Below are 10,387 nucleotides of genomic sequence, written 5' to 3'. Positions count from 1 at the left end.
AATGCTTTTTATTTAGTTCATACTCCCTAAATACGGCTAGAATAATTTCCGACAGTATTTTGTCAAATGCCTTCTTTTGATCTACGAAACATGCACATAACTGTCCGTTCCACTCGTAGCAATTTTCAATCACCTAGTTCATACTTAAAATCTGATCCTGACAGCCTCTCTGTGGTCTAAAACCACACTGGTTTTCATCCAACTTCCTTTCAACCACTGATCGCACCCTCCGTTCTAAGATGCCAGTGAATACTTTGCCTGGTATACTGATTAATGAGATACCTCGATCGTTGTTGCAATCCCTCCTGTTCCCTTGCTTATAGATATGTATAATTACTGATCTTGTCCACTCAGAAGGTACCTTACTGACACTACATGCTAATCTTATTACTTTATGATGCCATTTTGTCCCTGCTTTCCCACGATATTTCACCAGTCCATATATTATAATTTCACCTATTCCTACTGCCTTATAACAACTGCGTTTATTTAACACCCTTTCCACTTCCTCAATGGTAATTTCACTAATATCAATGTTCTCCTCTCCATGATCTCGGTTGTTCTAGATAATAATAATAATAATAATAATAATAATAATAATAATAATAATAATAATAATAATAATAATAATAATAATAATAATAATGTTTGCTACAGCTATTTCCTTGGAGCAGAGAGTGGAAGAAGCGTGAAGTATAAATGGGTGGAAAAAGTAAACTTTAAGGCTGAAGAAAATGTATTAAGATTTGAGAAGTCTTAATCTTCTTTCTTTTCACAGTAAATAACAACAAACAACTAGAAAGAGCAAAAACTCAAGCAACAAGAAGTAGAGCCTTAGGCTCAGAAATATTACAAATATTGGGAAAATCAAACCACAAACGTGGCCTTGTCATTTCTTTAACAAGGAGAGCCTTGAAGCTCAGAGATCACTTACATGAAATATCTCAACGTCTCAGAAAAAATTACTTTCATGAACGCAAAAAGCTCACACAACTTACAGATTTTTACATGAAGAGTTTGACTTTACATGCCGTAAAATAAGTGATTAGGCTAACTTGTACAGTTTTAGAAAAGATCCATTCAGGAAAGAAGTCGTAGCTTCTGATACAGTTCTGAAGGTAGGTCTCGAGCCCAGGAGTTACATTTACAAAATATTACAAGGGTCTTAAATCCAGGGATTCATTTTACACGAACTTACAAATGGGATAGATGGTTACTTTATAAAAAGTTAACAACACTTTTGTAGAGAAAATATAAGTACAATCGTTGTTTACAGGACAGAGGAAAACACAAGACATAGGATTTAACGATCCATAGTTAACAGGTGTAGAAGGCCCACGGTACACGACCGCAAAAATGGAGAAGGAAGACAAAGAAAGTTTAAATATTACTAACGGACCCAAAACGAAATGATTCGGGGCAAAATGCAAGCACTTAGTAGAATATTCAGGTATTACCTAATTGAGCATATAGCCCGACGAAGCAGAGTCTAATCCATATTACACTGTGACTAACTTATGGAAAAATGTTAAAAGCCGAAAGGAATAAGTTAAATTTAACTTTTGGAAAACATTAGGATAAATCATTCGTGCTTCCTTATATTTCTCAAAATCCTATCATTCAAACTTCAAAGTCCGAAGATGGAGAACGAAGGCCTACATTGAATTTAACGTTTACCAGAGGAAAGAACTCTATATTTAACATGTAATAAGATCTGAAATTGAAAATTACATTCTTAAAAGGGATAGTGGAAATCTTCCATAAGTCCACACGCAGATAACAATAACAGTACATGATGAACGTCTGTTTATGTGCTGATGGTGTTTCAATAGATTCGCAATGGCGGAATTTTACCTTAAAGGAGGAGTTGACTTCAACAGAACCTAGATTGGTTGATTGATTGGTTGTTTGATTGTTTTATTGCTTGCTTGCTTGCTTGCTTGATTGATTGATTGATTGATTGATTGATTGATTGATTGATTCAGAAGTTTACATTCTAATTTCATTCAGATATGGTTACATAGCACGGTCATCCACAATACAGATGCACATTTGTTAGAAATGTGGAGAATGTCGTCGTGAGGAGAGACTATTATTTTTTATTCTTTTTATATATTTGTTCTTGGTGTCGATCTATGAAGATCTTTTGACACTACTTTCACCATTTAAGAGAAACCTGCGTGTGAGTGGAATTGCAGAAGTGTAGAGTGTCGAATGTGAGGCAAAGAACGTTAAGGACGACACAAACACCCAGTCCCTAGGCCAGGGATATTAATAAATTACAATTAAAAAACCCTGACCTACCCGGGAATCGAACCCGGTAAGAAGATATGGTATAGTCTTTTGTTCGTTATTGAAGGTGCCCGCAGTTACATTAGCAATAAATCGGCCCTCAGAATCAGTGGTTTCATCAATAGACAACCACACAAACTGATCCGCCAATTCAATTTGTAAGTTTGAAAGTACGTTATTGTAACAACGCCCTACGTACGTCTTACGCAATGTACTTACTTCAGGCACATGTTGTCGAGTGTATTTGGCAAGAAAATGTTTCAATGTGGGGTTATTAATTTTATGCAAGGGAATATCAGCTGATAAACATGCTTGGCACAAGTCGTAATAGTTGCTTTTGAACACGTTTTTTTTATTTGCGAGTTTGCTAGTTAAATTCTCCTAATGTTTTGTTGTGTTTATGTTTTGAACTATTTGAAATCTTTTGTCACTCCCTATAGTTTTCTCATACGCTCCACAGAACAGTACCCTATTATCTGTAGATATTAAGTCACCTGAAAACTCCTTCTAGTTAATCTACAATTCGAAGTTGCTCTTATTTTCGGCACTTAAAGAACTTTTTTAACGGACACTTTTTACACGAAACATAGTTTGGTCACAACCAGTTCACGACACCGTTACACGACTCAATGGACAGCTAGTCGACAGCTAAGCACAAAACGTGAGGGTAGATGATGAAACAGGGAATTCACTCCGTGACATCATAACTCCTCACCACATGACAAGTTGCATCATCATGCGAAAAATTACTGCCAACATAAACCAGGTGAAAAAAGCTGATTAAAAAGTACTGTAAAAACCATTAAACATCAAAATATGCCATGCAGGCGCTAAAATTTAAAAATATGATGCATTTATCAAAATCGAAAAATATGCAGTATACTGTATGTGTCATAAAAGCATGTTCAAATGACTGAAAATTCCATAATTCGTGCACATTATGTATAAACACACATTTTAACCCCTAAAAACAATGCAAATGCATGAACTTCCGAGCCCTAGTGATCATTAAGGAAGGATTCTTGGATCCGTCATTAAGGGGTGAAAAGGGTAGGGGTGAATTTTAAGGTGAGTTTATCTATATCTCAAAAACGTAACAGGCTAACAATGTGAAAATACGTATGTAGAATCACTTTAAGAAAGGAAGGAAAAATTAATTGTTTTGAAAGATCCACTTAATGGGGTAAAAAGAAGTGAAAAATGAGTTGAATCCATTTTATAAGAATACCTATATCTCAAAAACTGAAGATGTTACAGGCGTTAAAATTGGTACATGGAATCTCCTTTACAAGTAAAAGAACATGTACTTTTTTTACGGAAAATCCACTTAGGTGAGAGGAGGGGGAATGACTGAGAAATGGGTTGAATTCTTTTTATGTGTATACTTATATTTGAGAAACAGAAGATGTCAAATCCGTCGAAATAGGTATTTGGAATCTTCTTTAAAAATAAAGAAACACGTATTATTTTTCGCCTTGAGAGAGGACTGTTCTCAATCGAGTTGGGATGTTTACATTATAATTGCAGGCCCCATTGCCTACTGCGCGGTCACAATCCATTTGGGGAGTTTTCGTTACAATGGCAGGCCCTCCTTCCTACTTCCAGACAGATTACAGTTGAGTTGTTTTTATTATAATGGCAGGCAACTACCCTACCACCAGTTAAAATTTAGTTGTGCAGTTATCATTATAATGGCAGGTACTTTTTCCTTGTGCCAGCCACCTTACTGCCAGTCACACAGAGTTGGTGAGTTTCCATTAAAATAACAGGCCACTATGCCTAATGCTAGTCACATTTTAGATGGGTGCATTTGTTTATAATGGCGGACACCCTGGCCAAACACAATCGGGTAGGGTAGTTTCAACAAAATTCCATGCTCCCCTTCCTTCTGCAAGTCAAATCGAGAAGTGAATTATTCGTTACAATGGTGGGCCCTCCTTACTAATGCCAGGTACACAGGAGTTCGAGAAGGACCCCATTCCTACCGCCAGTCAAATTCGGTGTCGGGAATACTGATTACAATAGCAGACACAAACTTTCTCGATCGCTACAAATCGACATCAATGAATATATATACATAGAGATCGAAATACGAAAGTATATGCATGTTTACAATATTGGAGACATTCATTTACAGATCAACTGCTGCTAAACGGTACGTCATATCGACAAAACATTGTACCATAAGACGCAATATTTAGCGGCCTAAATGGCTGGTCCTATGATATTTTCTTGCATCTCATCTTTTCATGTTCAGATTGAGTTAGAAACGTTGAATAGGGCGAAATTAGTAAAAGATTATCTCACATTGCATTACTTTTCGGATAATTATGTGACATAGCATTTGGCTCACATATGGGTACTGTGTGAGCCAATGTTTGTGTAGAGTTTGATGATTCCTGTCAGTGATTGAAAGTATGAATTATGCATGTAAATGTCCAAATTTACTTAAAATCGAGAAATAGAGACAAAACTAACGTATAAGGGTTACAGATACCATAAAAAGTCATAAGACCAAGGTTGAGGGTCACTCGAAATTGAACGGAGATTGTGCCATCCGTTATGTGATAGGACTTCCCCTTTATCCCACGAAATACCCCGAAACGAAGGTCTGCACCATCATTAAAATTGCCTCCATATTTCGACATTCTAAGAGGATAATGTGTTTAAATTTAAAGACCTTGGAAGTTTTCCGTCCGTTACAGGCTAAAACGTATAATTTTGCCAAATTTCAATTTTCTTGCTTGTCTGGCAGATCATGCCGCAATCTGGATTTTGGGTGAGAGGGGTGAAATGTAGGACTTTCAGGAAACTACACCAAACATATTCAGAGGGTCATTATTACTCCTCAAACGGGTAGCTGTACGAAAATTTCACCAAAATAGTCATGGTACAGGCACACACAGTCGTTACGATTTTATTTATATACGTACACCTTTTGGGCTGTAAGAGAAATTGATAGCGAAAATCAGCTGTATACAATTGTAAAGTTATTTAACAGAAAATGGATGCACTCGGTCAGGATTGCAAAATTACTTAACATGTTTAGGGTAATGTGGAGTAGGAAACTGGTGGAAGGAAAAGAAGTGATGCATGTCAGTCAGGAACAGAACTGTGCCTAAGGCAACCTAGACAATATAACTCCGTTGAAGTCACTACTTTGTCGTAGTAGTTCTTTGGCCTGCATGCATTTTTTATCAATAGTCTGAAAAGACAATATTAATATTCATTGATGTTTTCTTTTGCTTTGAAAGCTTCATTTATTAACACAATTCCAACATTCATTCCAGGATATTATTTCTCTGTTCGATTTCGAAATCATCTATGTTTTCCAAATACTGTTTTATTTAGATTTATTTATGTTTTACAAGTACGCTGAAGGATATTCACTTTTGTATACTGTATGTATCACAAATTAAGAAAGATTACAATAAAGTATACTCTCTCCGTAATCTATGGTTTCCGAGATTATGGGAGAAGGGTTTTAATTAATTAATGGCCGAGTGCAGGTCTTTCGAGTTGACGCCGTACGGGCGACCTGCGTGTCTATGAGAATGGGGCCCTACCTGTGATGATTTCTAATGCTGAAGACGTCAGAGACACTCAGCCCCCGAGCCATCAAAATTAAGCAATGAAGCTTGAAATCCCCGATCCGTGCGGGAATCGACCCCGGAACCCTCTGCACCAAAGGCCCGCACGCTGACCATTTAGCTACGGAGCAGGACATGGGAGACAAGTATTATCTTATCACTAGATCGAGCGACCCAATTATTAACTATTTTCTTAGCATTGTAAATACAGCACGTTCATAAACAAATTCATACATAGCTTAAATAATTAAAATCCCTTAATACTACAATTTACATTCAATCAAAATATGACAAGATCACATAGAAGTTTACATACTATTTACAGAATGCTGCAGTCTATTCTTGAAGCATGTTACATTTTTTGGAAAAGGCTCTAAGACAGTTGCAAGTAATGCATTTCAGTCATCAATTCGCTGATTTGCTAACGAATATTTACCATAGTTTTCTGCGATCTGCCTTTTACTTTATTCGGATGATCTGTCCTACTGATCCACTCTACCCAAGTCCAGCTCCATAGCTAAATGGTTAGCGTGCTGGCCTTTGGTCACAGGGGTCTCGGGTTCGATTCCCGGCAGGGTCGGGAATTTTAACCATCATTGGTTAATTTCACTGGCACTGGGGCTGGGTGTATGTGTCGTCTTCATCATCATTTCATCCTCATCACGACGCGCAGGTCACCTACGGGAGTCAAATCGAAAGACCTGCATCTGGCGAGCCGAACATGTCCTCGGACACTCCCGGCACTAAAAGCCATACGCCAGTTCATTTCATTACTCTACCCAAGCTGGCTTACTCGGGTAGGCATTACACATGGCACATGACCGTGGTGGTTTACTTCTTGTCTCGAGTTTTGTTATCATACTTCTAGGATTGAAATCATTAAGCACGAATTTTGCAGCGTTTCGCTGTACCATCTCAAGTTCCTTAATGAGTCCTGCTCGGAATGGATCGCATACGGCTGCTCCATATTCCAGGACTGGACTAATGAGTTATTTATAGCTTTGGGCCTTCGCCTGGGAACTGCTGCCCTTTAGCGGCTTTTAAACTTAATACCTCATCGAATTCCACATTCAAATTCACTTCCTTGTCGGTTTTGGAGGCGGCAAAAAATATACATTTGCACACACATACTATGTCTGGTCATCGTGATCTGCTACCTAGTAACAAACGAAACCTGACGGCTCCAGGCTTCTCTTCCGTTCAGAAGAAATAACATATTTCAAGAAATATCTTAAAAAAAGAACCTTGCTGTCTTTAAGAACTGAAGCATGGTTTTTGTGATGTATTCTTAATACGAAATGCTAAATGATGTTTTGAGGCATTGCAGTGCGCATAGACTTCCTGTGCGTCACTTAGTTACATGGTGGGAGAATCCCGCAGCTCCAAGGCAATATAAAACCCTTTCTGACCTACATCTTCATCATTTCTTGAGGCTTTAAGATGAAGCATTCCTTCAGACACTAATATGCTCATGTCTCGCATGCATGGCATGGCACTGCGTTTGTCTGTCTCTGTCCATATTTAATTGATGAATGGCTGTTCCTCTGTAATAGAGCGAGTACGAGGGTGTACCAACATACCAACAATATTTTGCAAAACAAATCTATTCCAGTCATTACTAAATTTAGTAAAACATTGGATTTATTCATAAAAAGAAGCGTACGTTACTAAGGACAGTAATGTTTTTTTAAAGGGTTTTTGATATTTGCTTTACCTCGCACCGACACAGATAGGTCTTACTGCGACGATAGGCCAGGAAAGGCCTAGAAATGGGAAGGAAGCAGCCATGGCCTTAATTAAGATACAGCCTTGTGTGAAAATGAGAAACCACGGTAAACCATCTTCAGGGCTGCCGACAGTGGTGTTCGAACCCACTATCTCCCGGATGCGAGCTCAGAGATGCACGGCCCTAACCGCACGGCCAACTCGCCAGGTTTTTTAAGTTTTAATGTTGAAAACATTTCTTAGCAGACAAAGTAGGGGTCCCCATACTATGCCTTTCAGCGTTCAGTCTGCAAGCATCTGAGAATTTATTAAACGTCGCCACAATCCTCGATTTGCAGCTAGTGTTGTGGCCTCATTTAGTTCTATACCTCTTATCTTTAAATCGTTAGAAACCGAGTCTAACCATCGTCGTCTTGGTCTACCTCTACTCCTCTTACCCTCCATAACAGAGTCCATTATTTTCCTACGTAACCTATCGTCCTCCATTCGCCTCACATGACCCCACCACCGAAGCCGGTTTATGCGTACAGCTTCATCGAGTTCATTCCTAAATTAGCCTTTATCTCCTCATTTCGAGTACCCTTCTGCCATTGTTTCCACCTGTTTGTACCAGCAATCATTCTTGCTACCTTCATGTCTGTTACTTCTAACTTATGAATATGATATCCTGAGTCCACCCAGCTTTCGCTCCCGTAAAGCAAAGTTGGTCTGAAAACAGACCGATGTAAAGATAGTTTCGTCTGGGAGCTGACTTCCTTCTTACAGAATACTGTTGATCGCAACTGCGAGCTCACTGCATTAGCTTTACTACAGCTTGATTCAATCTCACATACTATATTACCATCCTGCGAGAACACACAACCTAAATACTTGAAATTATCGACATATTCTAGCTTTGTATCATCAATCTGAAATTCAATTCTGTTTAATTTCTTACCTACTGACATCAATTTAGTCTTCGAGAGGCTAATTTTCATACCATACTCATTGCACCTATTTTCAAGTTCCAAGATATTACACTGCAGACTTTCGGCACAATCTGCCATTAAGACCAAGTCGACAGCATAGGCCAGACTGCTTACTAGATTTCCACCTAACTAGCTCTATCAAACTAAAAAAAATAGAAAATCACTTCCGGCCTAAATGCAGTTCCGGAGGATCAGCTTAAAATAACTTGATTATTTTTAATTCATATCCTGGCCAAATTATTCGTGTAATTCTTTCTGTAATGTGTTCCTTGGTTAAATACCCTCAGGCATTTTGGATTTTTTTTAAATGTTGCACCAAATTTAGTTATAAGGGCTTAACTGAAACTCTGCAATGACTCACACTAGCGCTCGTAGTGGTACAAGAAGTCAAACTGGTATTCTAATCGACCTGATACTGATGATCAAGAAAAGGGTTGTTATTTTTAGGAATAAATAATATGTTTTCATACTTTATTACACTGTATTTTATTCACCTGAAATTTGTAGCACTCTGTCTTAAATGATTTCAAAACTACACGCAAATCAACCTTAAATGTGAGCATGTTACTGGCTGAGAAAGTGTCCTTTCACTTGTGAAAACGTGCACCAGGACGAGAAGAATGTTAATCTGCAATAATAAAATAATCTAGAACTTGACATGTGTCTTTCCAATGAGCGATTGTATTAGAGGTGTGAGGAAGAACAAAACTAGAACCATGTCCTCACAAGACTGGAAGCAATACACCCCAACCCTCGCGCTAGATATTTAAATCTTCCTAGCAGAGATAACATGAGCTATCAGCTATCTCACGTCCCACTCTCTCTAAAAGAACGTCATCTGAACAAGAGTCTCCGTTGGCGTCTTAAGCCGATGTCACGCAGTAAGTAGCCTCCATTTGTCAAGACAAGTGGCACTCGATTAACGGTGCCTCTAAGTTTCACTCGCTGTTTTAGTATTATTTTCGCAGTCGTAGCTCTCAAGTTATTAAGTAATAAGTCTTGTTCCCGTTCCAGGAGAGTGCTAGCAGCTGTGCGGTCGCACGGTGAACTGCAAGTAGAATCGCGCGAGCACATTGCTTTGTAACTTAGAGAAGCTTCGGGGCTGCATGTCTCGACGTAGTAAACGTGGTAGGTATTATGAACATTGCCTTTTAGAGAGGTTACCTCCAATTACAAACGGCAGTACATAGGACGTACATAGACCATTCAAAATATAGAACAAGGGGGTTGAAAAATAAAGAGAGAACAGAACGAAACAGCATATAAGGTAAATCCCGGACAGATGTCGCCCCGATAGAGATGCCGCATACACTGTAGCTAAAGGTTCCCATTGTTATAGCTAGATGGCAATATGTGTGGTTTTTTAGTTTCTAAGGAAGAACTACTGTCTGCGAGTGTGACGAAATTTGTTCGTATATTACGCCAATTATAGCCGATATCATGAGGCGAGTACATGTTTCCTCCTGACAAAGTTTTTGCGTGTGTTAATTTATTGTATATTAAGTTGGCTTCAGATGCTTAAATCAGACGTTTTTAGTACAGTAGACGTCAGAAACATAACTGTAGTTGAGAGTAAGCTAATTTTGGGCCATGATAGCCTTGAGGTATGAAAACAGGAGGGTGCGGCGTCTCTCCCCGATAGTTGGGAGAGTTGCCGCACAACAATCCGGCTGAGATGCCTCATTGCTATCAGATTCTACAAGCGATCTGGAAACATTCAATACTATTCAGAGTGTGACGGTATTTTATTCGAATATTTTATAGTCTCACGATTCTTGATATACATAATCTATTTTTATTAATTTCATTGGT

This window comes from Anabrus simplex, chromosome 1 (assembly GCF_040414725.1).
Source record: "Anabrus simplex isolate iqAnaSimp1 chromosome 1, ASM4041472v1, whole genome shotgun sequence".
Taxonomy (NCBI): Eukaryota; Metazoa; Arthropoda; class Insecta; order Orthoptera; family Tettigoniidae; genus Anabrus; species Anabrus simplex.
This window is presented reverse-complemented; position numbering follows the sequence as displayed.